The sequence below is a fragment of the Meles meles genome, chromosome 18 (assembly GCF_922984935.1).
Source record: "Meles meles chromosome 18, mMelMel3.1 paternal haplotype, whole genome shotgun sequence".
NCBI classification, from domain to species: domain Eukaryota; kingdom Metazoa; phylum Chordata; class Mammalia; order Carnivora; family Mustelidae; genus Meles; species Meles meles.
This window is the reverse complement of record NC_060083.1, coordinates 12,972,074-12,982,316: the sequence shown is the minus strand read 5'-3', so window position 1 is coordinate 12,982,316 and position 10,243 is coordinate 12,972,074.

Genomic DNA, 10,243 nt, shown 5'->3' with positions numbered 1-10,243 from the left:
TTGAAACAACAACTTTATCAGAAACCCATGTTCACACTTGTTAAATGAAATATCATTTATGGGACCTCAAATGTGAAAATATCTACATGACATAAAAGTTAATAACTGGTTTTTAAGAAATGCCACCTCACAGGCTTAAAAATGGGTTATTTCAACCTGGTTTTCATTTTTGTTGTTGTTGCTTTGTTTGTTTAGTATAAAATCTATTCCTTTAACCTTATAGATCCTTCTTGAGTTCATGGTTCATTCCTGGTTTAATCTGCAGAATTTGGGGTCCTTTTAAATAATGTGATCTTGGGGTCCTTTAAAATAATATGATCACAGCAAAAAGTAAAGTACCATCTTATACATTGGTCACTGGCAACTTTAGAGGCTACTGATATACTTTTTTAATATCATACATAAAGGAGAGGGACGAAAATTTTGGGATTACTAGGTAATGGAGTTGCGAACAGAATTGTTCATGGAGTGACTGGTCTCTATACTAACATTTAGTGACATTTTGGAGAACGTATTAGAGGCTATGATAAGTGTGTTACATTTATTATTAGTGCATTTGCTTTTTACAAGATCCTAAAATGAGTTTCCTTATTTTTAGAAGTGATGAAATCACAGCTCATAAGATGAGGAGCTAAAGGGCCCTAAAAGACGGTCTAGTAATTAATTATATATACAAATTAGAGAGTAAAGTATCCACACAGCTAGAAATGGTCATATCAAGTAAAATTTGTCTCTCAGTCTACTGTGTTTCCCTACAAATGGGTTTTCTTACAATGTCACTGTCAGACTATTGACCATGTAAACTCCCCCCCCCCCAATTTTATCATTCTGATAATTCTTCTGGAAAAATGCAAACTGCATAAAGGATGTGCAACTTTGTTAAGACACTAGTTAAGGTAGAATTGGAATACGTGAATCCTGATTCTTAGGGGATTGTCTCGTCATTTGACCGCATACGTTCATGATCCAATTTTAGAAACTTGGCCACTTCAAATTAAAACATTCCAGTTTGCTAATCACCCTCCAGGAATGACTTCCCAAGAGGTGGGAGAACCTATGTTGGTAACTGATTCAGCCTTCCCTTGCTCCAACTACATTTTATTATAAACAAAATAATTTATGTGTAACGATTACAATGATTCCAACCATTATTTTCAGAACAACTTTTCTTCCACTAAATGTCAGGAATTTAATCACATACTTTATCAAAATTACATGTCACTGGCACAGAGCTAATCTCACTTTGTAAACTCGCTTGTTATACAGTTTGCAGGTTTGAGGTACTCTGAGTGTAGCCTGCATAATCAAATAAGTTAATTTGCATTTTTAAATGCATTTTATGTTTAATTTCCTTCATGTTAGTAATATTGTATTTCCTTATGGCTGGTGTACCACAGGCAGTATAGAAATTACTGGGTTAAAAAAAAAAAAAGAAAGAAATTACTGGGTTTTATGAATATTTAACAAAGAATAGCTCTTTTTGGATGATGTCGTCTCTTTTCAATACAATAAGGGATTACATTTGTAGAAAGCATTTTTGTTTGGAAATTTGTAGAAGTTTTAAATAGATGTTTTATACTGATGATAAGCATCTTAATGTTTGAAGGGAACTTAAGAGAGTCCTATTCCCTTTTGGATACAAGACATGATATTTTCCCCTCATTTTTTAATAGAATTACCAAGTGTAGAAAGGTCAGATGAGTTGTCTAAATTCATACAAGAAGTGTTAGTCACAAAAGGGAGATAAGCATGCAGTTTTTCTGTTTTCTTGTATAGATTTTTAAAATATTTTATTTATTTATTTGACAGACAGTGATCACAAGTAGGCAGACAGGCAGGCAGAGACAGAGGAGGAAGCAGCCTCCCTGTAGAGCAGAGAGACCGACATAGGGCTCTATCCCAGGACCCTGGGATCACAACCCAAGCCAAAGGCAGAGGCTTTTAACCTACTGAGCCACCCAAGCACCCTAATACTATACAACGTTTATAGTCTCTTTTTCCAAGAAAATATTCACTCTTTTGAAAGAACTCAAAGGTTTGTGGGTTTGGTTTGGGTTTTTTTTTTTTTTTTTTGGTTCAGTTGTTAAATTTCCAAAGCAACATATATAATTAAAAATGGATGTTCATGGACTAAAGTATCTGGAAAGTTAAGACAATATTTAAACTAATATTGTCTGCATATCCCTGTGTTTTAAATATCACTGATAACCAAATAAGGTTATATTTATGTTTAAAATATGTTATAAGCATGCTACAAAAAGAAAGTTATTGATAACTCAGAAAATTACATCAAGTTCATTCACTGTTCTAGGGTTTTTTTTTTTACATTCTTTAGATTATTCCTTTGCTTTCTATTTCTGTGAAATAGAAATAGAACAGAATATAACAGAAATATTTGTTCTGTGTCTCCATTTCAGGCACAGAACTAAAAACCTCTGTAATTTCCGGTGAGGATAGCAGTAAATGTTTCTTTTGTTATGTTAATGAGGTGGCTTTGGGACTTCACCTAGGAAATGGGGCTGGTTGGCAGTGAGGTCAACTTGTGCTTAGAGGCATGGACCCCTGAGCCCCACCAGCCAGACCTCTGCGGAGAGAAGACAGCTGGACATGAAGATCAATGGCCAATAGTCAATAATGTAATCAATCATGCCTGTGAAATGAAACCTTCATAAAACAACATTTCTCATAACATCGTGCATTTGTAAACCAGGCTTTGATTTTAGACTTTCTGTTTTAGCAAAACTAGCAAAAAGGGTGAGGTTTTTCGTTTGTTTTTGTACATTCTCACATTTGGAATCATAAGGGTTCTGTGCCCAATTCCACCGCGGGTGTGGGAGCGGGTCTTCCACTCACCAACAATTCTCTGACACCAGCTAGGTGTGCTACAATGTAACTCCAATCTGACACTATCTTTGTGGACATAGATACCTGGAGATAGCAGGGGCTCAGTCCCCCAAAACTGTCCCCCCAACCTCTGCCCCACCGCACACATATTACAAACTTCAGACAAGAATTACAAATCCGGGTTGTCACCTGAGCCTCTGACCGACCTATTTTAGGAATTATAGCCATTACTGTTACGGCTACCACTGTGGGATTGGCCTTGCATCAGACCGTACAAACTACACAATTTGTGCAAAAATGGCACGAGAATGCTAGCAAGGCTTGGAATCAACAAATAGTCCTAGATCAAAGATTTCATGACAGAGTCTCTGATTTAGAAGAAGCCATAATATATACAGGAAGGAGGATCTTCCAAATATAAGGCTTGACCTTCTGTGTCATTAGAAAGTTTCTTCCTTCTGTGTTACTCCCTACACCTATAGTGAATCAGAAATACCTGGAACAAGATTTCGCCATATTAATAGTCATTATGGCAGTAATTTCACTGTGGATATTAAACAGCTTCAAGATACTATTCAGGGCATTCCTCGTGATCCTTACAATCAGTTCCAAGAGTGAGTTTCACATAAAGGATTAATGACATTCTGTCTGATGTAAACCCCTTTGCTTGGATCAAAAAACAGGTCTTGGCATTATAGGTGGAATGATGACACTTTTTATTGCTATAATCTTTTTTTTAATATTTTATTTATTTGACAGAGAGAGAGGTCACAAGTAGGCAGAGGGGCAGGCAGAGAGAGGGAAAAACAGGCTCCCCACTGAGCAGAGAGCCCAATGTGGGGCTCGATCCCAGGACCCTGAGATCATGACCTGAGCTGAAGGCAGAGGCTTAAACCACTGAGCCACCCAGGCGCCCCTGCTATAATCTTTTTACACTTAGTCCTCAGATACTCACGGAAATCTTTCTGATGACTAATGGTTCAAGAACTTGCAAAATGGATTTTGCTGCTTCTGCATTAACAAAAAGGAGGAAATGTAACCGTCCCTCAGAATGATAGACTGCTTAAAATATCACTAATGAGAAATTGTACTGGTCACGCAAGCATGCTTGAGGATGACCTTGAGAAAACCTGTACTAACAGCAGGCCTCCGGTGGAGAGGAGGATACACGTCCTTGAAGCCCAGCAGCTGGGGATGACCTGGTCACTCAAGGTGGAACATAGCCTGTTTCCCTTTTCCTTTGTCTCCCCTGCCACATTAAAGCCTCCTGTTAGAATAATCCCTTTCTGTGCCCTTGCTCAACTATAAATTCCATGCTGCTGGGCCAGGCACACCCTACTCTGTTGACCTACAAGACTATGATCAACGTAGGACTCCCATTCCTTCTGGTTGGCCTACAGGACCCATGACTAATGTATAACCTCCTCCTTTGTTGGTTGTTACCTTCTATCTAATAAATATGGGACTGAGGAGTTTTTTGGGGTGACAGTCCTTTCAGCTGTTGTCCTGCTCCCTCTTCAGGTGACTTGTTTGCACCTCATTCTTCTCCTGAGTGCCATCAGGAAGCAGCTCCCCAAATCCCGGCAGAGGGAAGAGACGCACTGAGGGAGGCCTGGTGCTTGTGTGAAGTGGGATGTCACTCAGCGCTCAGGGAGCTGTCACACCCTCACGGCAAAGCTGTCCTCCTTTGCCCGGAGCCTCAATCTTCGATGCCAGACCCATACTCTAGGCCAGGAGTGTCTTTACATTGCCCTAGGGCTGTGAAGCAAAAAGATTCCATGGGGTCCCCAGTGGGAGAGAAGTGGCGCTTCCAATAGGGAAGGGTGAGTCTCCCCCACTTGCCCTCCCCAGGCCAGTGTTCTCCCAGGCCCATCCCCGAAACTGAAAACCTACTCCCACTCTTCAAGGGTCCGTCCTTCTAGCCCTACCCGCTCTGCTGGGCCACGGGAACCTGGAAACGATGGCGTCTGGCTTCCCATGCCAGCACCCACTCGACTCCCAACTTTTGCACACTTGACCCACAGAAGAGACTCAGGAGAGCTATGCAGAGAAACTAGAACAAGGCTTTAATGAATGAATGAACACTACCTAAAAGTTCTGGGAAGAACATGGGGAGAAGGGAAGGGGAAACCTGTGGCAGCGGCAACAGTCCCGGGAGCTGTGCGGGTCTTGAGGCCAAAGGGACACGGATCTCCGTGTACTGTCCCAAGGCCGATGGCTCCTGGGATCACACATGAGGCCTCAAGCCCTCATGTTCTTTCAAAATGGTGGGTCAGGGATTGGGAAGTTTCCCCAATGCTGGCTGGCTGGCTGGGAGCCTGGTTTTGCTCCAGGACCCGCTGGATTTGTCTCCCGTGCCACCCTATTCTTTACCGGTGTCACCTGGAAGGAAGCAACACCGGCTACTTCTCCAGGAAGCTACGGGCTCAGCCGAGCCTCCGCCTCTTGGGCCCCAAAGGAGTGGGCTGTGATGTGGAGGAAGATGGTTTGTTGCATGGTGCAGCTCGTTTGCGTCTCATCAAGCGCTGGGCAGGGGATGAGCTGGTCTTGGTGGCAAGGCTGCTCTGGGCCGTGCTGACCAGCGAGGTGGGTCCACTAGGAAGAGAGACCGGGACGCCCCCGCTCCCGCAGGCGGCCTTGCTGGCAGTGCTGTGGCCATCTGAGCTGGATGTCTGCTTGGTCAGGTGCCTGGGGATGTGACTGGAGGGAGGGGCACTCGGGGCTCCCGACACAGGGTGGTTCATCGTGCTGGCTCCCACGGTCCCTGACAGGGTGTTCAGGCCCAGGCTTGCCCTGGAGCTCTGCGGGCCACTTGGGGCGCTGCTCGTTCCTGCTGTGATGCTGAGAGCCCCAAAGCTGGAGCACAGATCTGCAATATCAGCACCTCTCCCCAAACCTGGGGGTGCTGCCGAAAGCCCCACCCTGATGGGTACCGCCATTCTGCTGCCAGCTGTGGGGCGGGGCTGCTGGTTGTTGGGCCCAGCATGGGACACAATGCGGGGCACCTGGGGGGCAGCTGCCAAGCCAGGGGCAGCAGCCGCTCCAGGGGCGAGTACAGCAGGGGTGGCAGTTGAAACTGGCTGGGCACAGGCACGGGTGCCCTGGGAGGCAGATGCAGGTAAGGGAACCACATAACCCACCTGGGTGCCGCTGCCCAAGGATAGCTGGGCTAGAGCTGTGCTCAGGGCCTGGACTGGGTCTGGAACCTGAGCTGCCGGCCGTCCATGCTGGGGAGAGCTGTAAAGGGTGCTGGCTCCGGGCCACTGCCCACCCACAGCCCCGAATGCGGTCTGGGCAGTGGATCCCGGGTTGCCACTACCCCCAGGCAGTGCAGGCAGCCCTATGGGGACTGTGACTGAGGCCATGCTGTCCCTGGATGGCATCAAGGGGGCCTGGGTAGATGCACAGTTGCTCCCACTGCAGCCAGGGTGAGACCGCAAGAGGACAGGCTGCGAAGGTGGGGAGCTGTCCACGGGGGTGACCTGGGTGTCAGAGGCTGGCAGGGGAGCAGCCACTGCAGCAGACAGGGACAAGGCACTGGATGTCCAAGTTGGGCCAGAGCTGCAGGTGTCCTCTGTGTCCCCTCGAAGAGCATCTTGGATGCGCTGGAGAGCAGCTCTCTTTTCCCGGTCCAGGTCCTCAGCAGTCACTTGAAACCCCAGCTCAGGGGGTGACGGCAGCCTCAGAGGCTCCCCTCGCCTGTGTGGCAGCAGACGAACCTTGCGTTTTCGGGCTCTGGAACAGTCAGCTGGGGATGAGCTGTTCATCTGCGTTGCCTTCTGCCTGGTGGTGGTATCGGCATCCTTTTCCAGCTGGTTCTTCTTCTGGCAAAGTGCAGGCACTCCGGCAGGACACACGGGGCCCTCTTGGCTGACTTTTCTGGGGGACCTCGGGGGCTGCGAGGCCTGACTTGTGGCCAGACCCCTCCTCCTCTGCCCCAGGTGGAAGCCCCTGGTGGAACTGTAGGAACTCGTGATGGCATTTCGAGTGGGGCAGGAGCTCCTATGGGAGCTGGGGGACTTCTTTTTGCATGGGTCTTCTGAGCTCTCTTCCCGGGGGAGGGCTCTCAGCAGAGGCCCAGGCCTGGGCACAAAGGAAGAGAGGCCTCCGTGGACCCCTAGGGGCCTAAATGCCCCCTGTGGGGCCCCAGTTACTTCAGGGTCCCTTCTGTGAGTCTCTCGGTGGACCATCCCTTTGCCGCTGTCTTTGGGGTCTCTACACACGCTCTCCCCTGTGGAGACATTGTGGACATTCCTGGGTGCTGGGGCAACAGCCCGGTGACGACCTGCTTCTGCACCACACAGGGGGTGACAGGGGGTGACCGTGTCCACGATGGACTTGCAGCAGCAGCGGCAGGACACCTGTGATCCAGCAGCTGACAGCCTCGCCATCAGCCGGCAGCCCCACCTGCAGAAGGAGGCGGGGAGCCCCAGAAGAAAGCGCAGGATCTCCAGGATCATGGAGTACTTTAGGCAAGCTGCAAGCACTGAGCATAGTTGCCAACTCGCGGGGTACTTGGAGGACCGTCTGCAAGTGGACGCCGGGGCGTGGACCGCCGGGCGAGCCCTGGGCGCCATGAGTAGTCTGCGGCCACAGTGAGCGTGATTGGGGTGGACCAGCCCTCCTGGCAGGTGCAGACCCCACAGAGACCGGGGCTGTGGGGAGGGGCACGGCCTGCTCAAGGAGGTGCCCATAGAGCAGTCAGGTAAGGCCAGATGCTGAGGATACCAAACTAGGCTCGCAGCACTCTCCTTCAGCTGCCAAGTCGCGGCAGAAGGCCTAGAGCAAAATGCAGGGCCTGTTGCCAGGACACAGCTTTGGAACCTGGAACCTGAGGAATGAGCGCACGTGCAGGAACCCCTGTGCACGCGCACAGCTTCTGTTGGGCTGCCGCCCAGTGCATGAATCAGGCCTGCAGAGGTGCCTTGTAAGGGTTGACTCCCTTGTTCCCAACCCTCAGGGGGTTCACAGATCTCTCAGGCTTGAAGGCTGAACTGAGGAAGAGGAATGGGAATGCAGTGGGTGCCAGCCATCTCCCCTGGCTGGGCCCCAAGCCCTCAGGGACAGGAGCTGGTCCCACAGCCGTGCCCCTGTGGACCCGTCAGGCAGGCATTGCAGGGCTACATGCATCCTCTCTTCCCTCGGCAAGTGCCCGCATTGTCTTCTTCTCTGGGTGTCAGGCCCTTTGGTTCTGGGTGACATCCTGGACAGTGGACTCACAGTGTTGTGCGACTCTGGCCTCTAGGAGACGCTCTGAAGACCTTTAGGGTTCTTTCCCATTTTGATTAATCAAGCAACAGAGTGAAGGTCCAAGTGGGCTTTCCATCTTGCCTTTTGTCCACCATTCTTGTTCCAGTGCCCCTGTCCTGCCCTTGTCATGCTCTTCGTGTACATTTGACACACCCACGTCTGGGGTTACAGCTACAGTTGAGTCTCTCCTCTACTCTCCCTAAGATCCCATGGACTGTTTTCCATTCACAGAACTTTCCTTACTTTCTGACAGCACCAGCACCCACTGTGGAGTCTCCTCGGACAATCCCCACAAGCACAAACTGAAACCCAAAGGGCAATTGTTTCTGGTAACACCCTCTCACAGAGACCCCAGGGTCGGTCCCCTGGCGCATGTGGGTCCACACGGCAACCGGTGGTAAGCCCCACGGTCAGCTACAGCTGCAATCCTGGTGGTCTCTGCGCTTTTCTCTCTTGCTGCTGCTGCCACTCAGAAGCGAATTCTCACCACTGCCTGTGGCAACTGCAAGGACTGCCAAGTTCTTGATGTCGTCCATCCCTATCCCACTCAGAGGCACATTAAGAAGGAGGGAGTCTTCCCTGTTCCGTAGTTGGGGACGCTGAGACACACAGAGGATTCACCACCTATCCCAGCTGATAGGCTGCTGCCAGCCAGAGTCCATGCTGAGAACTGGGTCCTAGTGCCTTGCAGGCCTAGCTAGAACTCAGGCCCTGACCTTCCCTCATCCGTATAGGTCTGAGAGCTTGCTGGAGAAGGGTGGTAAGGGGGAGAAGGTGCTGAGCAGTCCCCACACTGGGACTGGGGCCTGAGCGGGGCCCGTTCCCTGTACCCTGGCCCTGACCCCAACAGCTACATTTTCAGTATGGCCCATAGGCCAGGTGGACCCCCGTCCCCCACAGGGCCGCCTTTTGCCACTCTCCCAGGATGTACAGCTTGAGCTTTAAGGATGCTGGCCTGAGCATGCAAGAAAGGTGGCCTGGGGGCTGAGAGACGACGCTGACTGTCCTGGACGCAGTGGCAGGTGGTTGGGAAAGATGGGGCAGCAAGCAGACAGAGACGCAGAGAAGGGACAGCACTGCAGGAGGAGGTGGGAGGGGAGAGGAACAGAGGGGACTGACAACACACACACACACGCACACACACATACACTCACATGCACATGCACACACAGAGACACAGGGCAGGTAGGAAAGAGGGGAGGAGCAGCGACCCAGGGATACAGTAAGGCCATCTAGATCTTGCCCTTCCTCCTGGCTGCACGTCAGGACCCTAGTGGGCAGCTCACCCCCGCTGTGTCCTAGTCAGTCTCTTCCTCATCTGCATAGCACTTTGGTGGGACCCTGTTCCTGCTTGCACGAGTGGGTAGCATCTACTGTCCCCTGTGTCCAGGGCTGGCCTAGTACCAGAGCTTTCATCTGCTCAGGGCCCAACCCACACCACGGGCACACAGAGAAACTTTAAGCAATGACTGCTCCCAAGGCCACAGACATGCTGCTGGGGGCTCAGGAGGCTGAAAACTTGGCCTGGGAAGAGAATTTCTTTCCCTGGGGGTTTTCTGCTGAAAACGATTCCCCCCAGGCCAGGAGCCAGCTGTTTTCTTGGATAGTCTGTGGCCATGGAGCAGCAATAAGACCCCCTACCCCATGTGGGAAGCCTGGGAGGTGGGTTTCTGAAATCCTGAACTGTAATCCCATCGGTAATAGTCCAACAGTTTGCTTTGACCAAAGATCCTTTGTATTTGAACATGCTTTCCAATTTTTCATTAATGGGAGTCCCAACATAACACAGCTCACATATTTTTATATGTGGGTATAGATTTTTATCTATCCATAGAGAAAAATTATGAAATCCTTTGTTTTTGGAGGTACTCTCTCATACCTGAATTCATCTCTACACCCAGGGTGGCACTCAAACTCACAACCCTGAGACCAAGCATCACACACTCCACCTAATGAGCCATCTGGGCAGCTCATCATTTTGAAAGTCATTTCTAAAATTCTGCCTTAAAATTTTTTAAAGATTTTATTTACTTATTTGTCAGAGAGAGATGGAGAGCACAAGCAGGGTGGAGGGACCGAGGCAGAGGGAGGAGCAGACTCCCCTTTAAGCAGCGAGCCCAATGCGGGACTCCATTCCAGGATGCCGGCC